This window comes from Berghia stephanieae, chromosome 9, assembly GCF_034508935.2.
Source record: "Berghia stephanieae isolate SIO BIC M18660-M18661 chromosome 9, UCSD_Bste_1.3, whole genome shotgun sequence".
NCBI lineage: Eukaryota > Metazoa > Mollusca > Gastropoda > Nudibranchia > Aeolidiidae > Berghia > Berghia stephanieae.
Genome location: NC_088368.1, coordinates 23,125,563 through 23,136,174, shown reverse-complemented (window position 1 = coordinate 23,136,174; position 10,612 = coordinate 23,125,563).

The window sequence follows — 10,612 nt, the reverse complement described above, 5'->3', positions numbered from 1 at the left end:
TGTGTGTTGGCCAGTTATACTTCCGGATGGCAATGATGTGAACTTATTAGCCAAGTGCATATTATCTATCCACACATATCCAAACACACACGAACCATCTCTGTCATAGTCAACTAAACAAAGGGTATCTAGATATTTATCACAACAAAATATTAAGAATAGATAGTATGCAGATGACGTCACTCAGGCCTTTGTTATTGTTTTTGCCATCCGCGTTTGTGAGTTGTTCTCACTAAACTGTATTAACCAGACTATAAAAGTTCATGGTTACACAGAGTTTGTGTGTTGGTCCGTTATACTTCCGGATGGCAATGTTGTGAACTCCTTGGCCAAGCGCATTCTATCTATAAGATATTGTTGACTTTTTTGCTTCAGATTCTAAGATAAATTGGTGACAAAATGAAAAATCATAGACAAGTATTATTCCTTGTTATTAATTATTATAATGAGCTATCATTCCATTTATTATTAGTCTTTATCATGGATTAATTAAACGTTCAGATATAATCTAGATATTTTTAAAGCACAATTTATACAATATTTTATTTGGAACAAGACATTGAATAAACGATTATTATTTTGATAATTGCTGGGTTTCCATGTTTCTTTTATTTTTTTTTTATGGCGGGGAGAGAGGGGGGAGGGGGGTGTTCTTTATGTGGCTGTCGTTTGTTTGTTGTTTTCTCTAGTTTAGTTTCGGTTTGTTTTGTTTTTTCGTTTGATTTTCTTTTTGTCTTGTTTTGTTTTTCGTTTTATTTTTGGTTTGTTAGTTGGATATAAGCCATTTATTTGATATCCCAGAGAAAATGGGGTCCCGAGAGCTTATTGTTGTTTTAAGGGTTTTACGGCGCTTGCAACACATTAAGGTCATATCAGCGCCATTAAAAAGGGAGAAAATGGAATAGCAAAAAAATCTAGAATTACAATTAAAGAACCCAAGAAAAGGTAAGACAAAGGGGAATTAGTTCAAATAGGGAACAGATGTAGATCCCAAGAGCACACCATCAATGTACTGAGTTTGAGATCACCTACAAGTCTCATCCAGACACAAGCACAGGCCCCTACTAAGAGGAATACACTCAAATGTTTACAAAACATAAATAATATGTAAACAAAATATATACAGTCATGAGAGATGATTTACAAGGAAAAAATATCATCTTCCAAAACGAACTATAGATAGAATGCGCTTGGCCAAGGAGTTCACAACATTGCCATCCGGAAGTATAACGGACCAACACACAAACTCTGTGTAACCATGAACGTTTATAGTCTGGTTAATACAGTTTAGTGAGAACAACTCACAAACGCGGATAGCAAAAACAATAACAAAGGCCTGAGTGACGTCATCTGAATACTATCTATACATCTGACTGTTTCCCTCTCAGCAAAGGCATCCGACCAGGGCCTGGACAAAACTAAATAATCTCATTCCAAGACAAAGACAGGAAGCAAGTTGGAAAACAGATATAGGGGGATAGAAGACACAGTAAGAACCCCCTGCCCACTATGGGAGGTCAGGAACCCCACCCAGTCCGAGAGCTAAGAGCACTAGCTATACACTATGTTATTATAACAGTAGTCAGATGATGTGTAACACGCCAAGCAGACGTTTTGTTTGTGGTCTTCGATTTTTGGATTTTTAAAGATCAATTGTCTTTTTCTTAAACAGATTTCATATCATTTTACTCGTGACAATATTGTCTTTACTGTGATATAACTTTTATCAAATTTTATCAACAATTTTGAGTGACTTTCTGTGATTTTCTTAAAATTTTACAATGAATTTTAATTTTTCTACAAGTGTTCACCGTCGATATTTGTTTACATCCACTTTTAACATTTTATTTCTAGTAACGTTTTTAACTTTCATACTTGACGACTTCTTCTCATCGCGGGTGGTTGGATGGGAGCATCACCCTTGAATCATATACCTATGATGTTCGCATGGGTGTACGATCCGATAGTGATGTCGTTTCTTCTTCTCTTTACTAGCCTATCCTGCTTCTTTGGTTTGTGACTGTATTTTTGAAAGGGGATATTTTTTTTTTCCTGTAAATCCTCTGCCTGTTTGTTCTTGGTTATTTATAATTTAGCTTATGATATCTTTAGGTTATGCTTTTGATTGACATTTGTACTATTTTTGTTAGATTGCTTTTTTTTTTGTTTCAGCGGTCTCTCATATAACCTCAATTGTGTTGGAAGAGACCTAAAGCAACAAACAAACCAAAAAAAAAAACTTCTTCTCATCATCTAATATTACAACCAAATCACCAAACAGTCAGTCGTCATCGAGGAGAGATAAGAAAACAGAGAGCGTTAACTGTTTGTGTATGGACATAAACCGTCGCCATCGTTAAGTTATAGATAGAATGCGCTTGGCCAAGGAGTTCACAACATTGCCATCCGGAAGTATAACGGAACAACACACAAACTCTGTGTAACCATGAACTTTTATAGTCTGGTTAATACAGTTTAGTGAGAACAACTCACAAACGCGGATGGCAAAAACAATAACAAAGGCCTGAGTGACGTCATCTGCATACTATCTATAGCCTGACACTGAAACCCAAAAAAGACTGCCATTTTGACGTCATTATTTGTTTTTTGCACAGCCTAGTGAGTTGTTGTTAGTAGTGCTCATGGAAACAAGTCTCATTGGTTGAACTATTGAATACAACTCACGATTTGTTTTCTTTTGTGGCCAAATACTGGCATTTTGACGTCATGTTTTGGTCATAGACCCTGTCATCCCCGCCCTCCTCGCCCCCACCCAATCTCATCACTGTGAACAGATTGAATGAAGTTGACGTCACTCTGGTCATTATTATTGTTTTTTTGTTTTTTTTTCGCCATCCGCGTTTATGAGTAATTCTCACTAAACTGTATTAACCAGACTATAAACGTTCATGGTTACACATCGTTTGTGTGTTGGTCGCTATAATAATTCCGGATGGCAATGTTGTGAGCTTCTTAGCCAAGCGCATACTATGGATACTTCTCATCGTCAAACCCCATCATTGACTGTTATTAACTCTACTAATCCGTTTTATTGCAATTCGCCTGAACAAAATTCAGAAAAAACACACCGAACACCATCTCGACCGTTTTAAAAATATAATATCCGTTCTGTGCGGAATACAACAGAGGACACACACGACCTTTTATCACAAAATCAACCTGACCTTTTATTTTTAACAGAAACATGGTTATATGAGACTGGAGATGAACGTAGCCATCGTTAATTTATAGATAGAATGCGCTTGGCTAAGTAGTTCACAACATTGCCATCCGGAAGTATAACGGACCAACACACAAACTCTGTGTAACCATGAACTTTTATGGTCTGGTTAATACAGTTTAGTGAGAACAACTCACAAACGCGGATGGCAAAAACAATAACAAAGGCCTGAGTGACGTCATCTTCGAACTATCTATAGATAGAAAGAAGATGACGTCACTCCTGTCTTTGTTATTGTTTTTTGCCATCCGCGTTTATGAGTAATGCTCACTGAACTGTATTAACATGATTATAAACGTTCATGGATACACACAGTTTTGTGTGTTGGTCTGTTTTACATCCGGATAGCAATGTTATGAGCTTCTAAGCCAAGCGCATGCTATCTATAGCCGGACACCGTAGCCATCGTTATGTTATAGCCTGATACTGAAATCCAAAAGGACTGGCAGTTTGACATCATTATTTGGTTTTTGCACCACCTAGTGAGTTGTCGTTAGTTGTGCTCATGGAAACAGGTTATTTCATTGGTTGAACTATTGAATACAACTCACGATTTGTTTTCTTTTGTGGCAAAAGACTGGCATTTTGACGTCATTTTTGGTCAGTGTCAGGTCATAACTTTACGAAGGCCACGCTGACACTGACCAAAAAAATGACGTCAAAATACCAGTCTTTGGCTACAATAGAAAACAAATCGTGAGTTGTATTCAATAGTTCAACCAATGGGATCCTTGTTTCCATGAGCACTACAAACGACAAACCACTAGGCGGTGCAAAAACCAAATAATGACGTCAAACTGCCAGTCCTTTTGGATTTCAGTATCGATGCAAACTGGTATCGCCCCTCTTGTTTTAAGACAGCTCTGATTACCCCACTTTTAAAGAATCCCTCTTTAGACTATAATGATTTTAAAAACTACAGACCCGTTTCAAACCTTCCCATTATTTCAAAAATCCTGGAAAAAGCAGTTCTTCACCAATTAAATTTACATTTAAAATTGCATGGTTTATATGACCCATTCCAATCAGCTTATAGGGAAAACTATGGATCTGAGACTGCGCTGTTAATGGTAGTAAATAATTTGATGTTAAATCCCTATGGAATGAATAAAGGGAATTGTATTATTATTTTATTTTTATAATGCACACGATCTGCCGAATAAATCTAGTTCTCTGTGGCCAAAGAAACCTGTCCTATTCAAGAACTGGTATGACGCTTGTGTCATGGCGTTCCAAAAGTCACCCACGCAAATAGCTATTGTAATGTTAAACCCTCGGCTGAGGAGACTTACTGACCAGTGGCTGTGTTTATCATTATAATATGACAATACACATAACCAAATCGCTAAGGTCATACATAAATCCTTCATTGATCAGTGATATAAGGTCAATCCACCTTGTCTTCCTTTCATCGAATTTGGAACAAATAAGTTCATAATTTTTGTATACAGGGCAAGGATCTCCCGAACAAATCGTTTATTGTAATAAACTAATAAATGCAGCAACCACAATTACAATTATGTATTTGAGAAAGGTACCTCTTATGACTCATCTGAAGTTTCTTAATCTTTGCAGTTGTGCATTTTCTATTTTGCAATAATGTTATCTATAATTAGTCTAAACATGGAACAATTTATCTATAAACCCGTAAAAACAATCTACACAATGCTATTATTTGGAGACCCAATAATTTGGTACCCAATGGCATGTACTTATTTGCGAGCCTGATCACCTTAACTCTCTCCTTATCAACCACAGTAAAATCGTCACTTTCGTTGCGATGTAACCAACGATTTTCGTATTCTAATTACTTTTGTACATAACAAAAGTTTAAATATGTAAAAGTAATATCTATAAAAATTTGCCACTGTATTGGGTTGATCATTTTGCTGATCAATATTATGTATAAATATAATGTATATTTCTTGCCTTTCTGATTGAGCAAGAAAAATCTATTTTTGTGATGGGTGGGGGTGAAGGTTCAGGAAAAATTCTGAAAATGGTGTTAAGGAGAGAGATAATTGTATTGGTCTCATTGTCATAATGGAAATACTCTCAAAGTAACGCGAAATTTTATCCATAATAACAAAGTTAAAACGAGCCCATAATTGCGCCCGGTTATCAGAACTGCAAATATGTTCACGTCGGACCAATCCATAGGGAATATTTGTTAAATCAATGAAAGAATTTTATATTGGAAAAGAAATAACACCACGGGATGGATTTTGAAACAACGCAAAGAACAAAAAAAAAAACAAAAACAAAAAAAAAACAACAGAAATGATAGCCAGGTACTCCTCCTACTACTAAATGGATATCACCGCTGCAGACCTGCTTACTATTACGAAAAAGTCGTAGAATTACGCAATTTTAGGATCCATTTTAGAACTTCATGAGCATTTAAAAGTCACGAACACTTATTGAAAATAAAATTTGATACCAGACATCATAATTTTTAAGGATTTTTAAAATGTAATATTTAATCTTTGTGAGAGTAAATTGTTGATTTTATTTTATTTTTCACCCATACTTTTATCTGTTCTTTTCCCACCTTTTTGATATTTTTATCTCAAAGAAGATATTATGCAATGAGTAATGTCCAACATATTGTAATTATGTTTTAACCCTCTCCTTACCAGCTATAAGAAAATCGTCACATTCGTTACGATACAACCAGCATTTTTCTTATTCAAATTCCTTTGGTACATCCTTTGGTACTAAAGAAATTATTTATCGCAAGAACTTACCGATAGTGTGTTTGAGTGATAAAAAATATGTTTTGTGTTAGTTGTGTGTGAAGTTTGGGGGAAAATCCTGAAAATGGCTGGTAAGGAGAGAGTTAAGCACATTTAAGGAACACTTGGTCCATTTAAAAATCCACAACTGATATATGATATGATATATTAAAGCGACAACAATTGTTATCTCCTAAAAACAACGAATTTTAAAATGTTAAAGAAGGAAGGTCTGCCATTGTTTGGTACCCAGTGACGTTGGGTGTCTCCATATTTCTTTGTCATTGAAATTCTTTTGAATATCCTGTATGGGGAGATAAGATTGTTATTATGAGAGAATCCTGACTACTAAATCATTGACTGACTTCCCTTTATTGGTTGTAAATGTCGGGATAATGTTGTAGGAACAAGATTATCAAAGTCTGTATGATGTAAGTAAAAGCAAGGATATTGAAATAGCGTAGAATAGGGGGGAAATTATCGTCAACATTTCTAAAGAATTACATAGAGCAGGGTTGCCAGATCGCTTATGAATTTTTTTTTTTTTTTTTTGCTAAACTAGTCACAGGTGAATGCCAAATGGAATCATGAAATACCAAACTTTTCCAATGCGCAAAAGTGGAAATACGTCATATTTACTACAATTTGTGTTTTAATATTAATATGGTTTTTAAAATTTACGTTTTGCAAGTTTAAGGATAAAAATTTGTATATTTATTGTCAAATTAATGTTAATTTGTTTTTATAATAGATAATGTGACAATAAGTGACTTTTTTAAAAAATGCCAATTTCAAAATGTCAAGATGCAAAACAAAATTTAAAAAAGTCATGTCAAAGGTGTCACAGTAAAGGTTGTTCACAATTATCTTATTAAATTTTATTTTATTAAGAACTGAATTCATCTCACTCCAGTTATATTTCAGTAGGCTTAGATAAACTTTACCTTCTAATATTAGATCGTCTTTCCTTTTATAGCCTTCCCTCGAATTAATTTCTAATTAGTGAATACTTTTCGTTCTACATTCTGTCACGTAGCCACTTATTATAAAAGCTGATAGGTCTAACATTCGACACTCACTTTCTCTCCACAATCTATGCCGGACGGCCAGTCGCTCTATTCCTATATATATACTGGAAGATTTTTATCTTTTGGGACTTTGTAGATATTATATCTACACCATTAAGACGCCGGAGCTTTTAACTTTGATTGTATAATCTTCAAGGATCAAACCCAAGCCCGCTGTACTACACTATAACCTCTTACCAATTGCCTGGAAGTGGAATTTTACGAGTCCAATCCTGTTATCAGAGGAATAGATCATCCAAGCCCATCAACTGCCTGGAAACGTAAACTTACGAACCTGACATATTATCATAAGTTACGTAAAATATTCATACCTCTATTTGTAACTGCCACGATCACTGTTTATCTCTTTTAATTAAATTTCATCATTATTTTTATTTCATTGTAAACAAATCGTTAATTGTTTTTCATTTATAGTAACTAGTAAATTCTGGGGCCTCATTCTACATATATCTTTATGCATAGTCGAGTAGCTCTTTACTCACTTGAGACCATGACATTTTGGAGGGGACACATATAAAGAATTGAATTTATTTAGTTACTTATATCTATTTCATCTAACTTTAAAGTTTAAATTGTAAAACTCTTAATTGCCCCACTTGATCATATTTTAATTGAACTCCCTATTTACAGGATTAATTTTTTTTTCTTTTTCATTTCTTCATTTAAATGGAATAGCAATTTATCCATTCATTCTTTCATTCAAATTGAATAGCATTTTATTGATTCATTCCTTCATCCATTTATTCATTTATAAATCATTCATTCATTCATTGTTCATTCATTTATTTATTCATTCATTCATTCACTCATTTATCCAATCATTCATACATTTATTCCTCCCTTCATTCTTTCATTCATACATTATCCATTCATTCATTCATTTATTCACTCAGTTTTTCATTCATTCATTCATTCCTTGTCCACTTTGTTATTATATCACTCATTTCATTTTGTTATTTGCCTCATTCATGAATTGTTTTCAATATGTTTACATTCCATAACGATTCATTCACCTATCATCCAATCACTCAGTGTTGTGAACACATTTTGTAACTATTGTAAATCTTACGATATTTTATTGTTTTGTATTTCAGACATCACTGTTAAACACTCTTCAATGCCTAATTACAATTGTTGAACAACCATTGAACAAGAGAGAGGTCCCAGCCACGAACTGAGTTGGTAAATATATCCTTCATTATTCTCTTTTACATGAGTTGGGCATCACATAGTAACTATAGACATCGTGATTTGTTTTGCATAGTGATTTGTTTTAAATGCATTTTTGGCATATTACTGTTACCGAAAACCACTTATATATTATGTTCTGAAAAGTGAGTCTTTAAAAACTAAATAATAATAAAAGGAGTCTACTAGCCGTCGTGTTATATTTAGTGATAGATAACTTGGGATTATTTTGGCATCCTATTATTGTTATCACACTCTAGTATATTAGCGTCATTGCGAATAATTGTACACAAACTAACGACGTGTCACACACATTGGTGATACATTTTTCGTAGTAACATAGTTTAGAGTACACGCGATTGACACATTGTTATTGACACAAGTCATAATAACTCCGCATTGTATTGACACATTGCTTTATAAGATATAACGATAAAAGGCATCAAATTCAACATACATAATAAGTTGAAATAAGAGAGAGAGATTTCTAAAAATAGAACAGTTCATTCCAGTAAGTGTAAATAAATAAAACAGTCAGTAACAGTATCCTGTCAATATAATATATATAAAATATCGTAACTAATTTATTACAACATGGAAGCATATAAAAGATACTTAAGTCTCGCAAAGGACTTAGAAATACCCCATGAAAGAATATTTTCATGGTGCGAAGAGAAAGTAAAAGAAGAAAAAGAACATGAAGAAAGAATTCGTAGAGAAGAAAATGAAGAAAGAATTCGTAGAGAAGAAAAAGAACACGAAGAAAGAATACGTAGAGAAGAACGAGAAGAAAGAGTCCAAGAAAGGGAACTAAAAAGACAAATAGCATTAGCAGAAGAAGAAACCAAAAGGACCCAAATGATGCTGGAAATTGAAAAAACAAAAACCGGTCATGAAAGAAAACATAATAATAGTGATGAATTTTTCGTGAAACTTCCACGCATGCCAACATACGATGAACGCTCAGACTGTTTAGAATCCTTCTTACACCGATTCGAAGTTCAGGCTAAAGGTTATCGTTGGCCAGAAAGCAAATGGGCCACAGCCTTGATTAACTGCTTATCTGGAGAACCGCTAAAAGTTTTCTATACCTTAACAACTGAAGATGCAGATGACTATGGAAAAATTAAAGACGCTCTACTAAAAAGATTTAGATTAACGGAAGATGGTTACCAGGAAAGGTTTCACACTGCAAAACCGGAAAGTGGAGAAGACTTTAATACATTCGTGAACCGAATTACTCAATTTCTAAATCGGTGGCTTGAGTTGGCAAATGTAAAACAAGACGACTTTGCAGGCCTTTACTATCTCACGCTGAAGAATCGAATCTATCAAGCTTGCAACCCAGATTTAGTTGCATTCTTTAAAGAGAGAAAGCCAGAAAACTTGGACAAATTAAAAATCTACGCAGAAAACTTTAACAGCGCACATCCATTGACACCCCTTAGCAGAACATTGAAGGAACCATACTACGCTGCCGCTGCTCAGAGTCCATGTACACCTGAAGTTCAATACTCAAATAGAGCGAGCCGATCAATCACTCGGAACACGCAAGTGAAACAAGATGATCATAGTAACAAACCATGGAACAAACAGTTCAATAGAGACCATAGCCGACCCTATCAAAACAAAACAAGAAATAGCACTGACAATAATACTGAGTATAAGAAAACCAACAAACCTATAATTAAATGTCAATATTGTGGAATGAAAGGCCACTCAGCAGACAAATGTTACAAAATCGTGGGATATCCAAAAGAAACTGCAAATGCATCACTCCAAACAAGTGTAAATAATCAGACACGAGTAATGTCAGGAGAAATATAAATGTGTATTGCGTGAAAGGTATGTCACTTTTAACACAAACTCACAAATCAGGATCGCTATTTTTTTGTGAAGGCAAAGCTAATGGAACTGATTGCAAAATATTGAGAGACACAGGATGCAGTACAGTAGGAATAAAAGCATCTTTGATCAATGACGAAGACAAAACTGGAAAAACGGTACAATGCATCACATTCAGTGGCACAGTCGAAACCTTTGAAACAGCTAATGTGTACATAGAAACCCCATACTATACAGGAATAGTGGAATGCTGTATACTTCCCAACCCCGTCGCTGATGTTATTGTTGGCAATATAAAAGGTCTTAAAGACAACCCAACAGATGTAAAAGAATGGTCATTAACCCAAGAAACAGCTTGTCTAGCAGAAACAAGAAAGATGACTAAGACAACAGAGAAGCCAATGACTATTTCTCTTGAACCACAACAATTTGACAGGAACACGTTCATCGAAGAACAGAAAAAGGACCCGACTTTAACATCATATTTCAATATCGCAAACAAAGAGACGAAATCA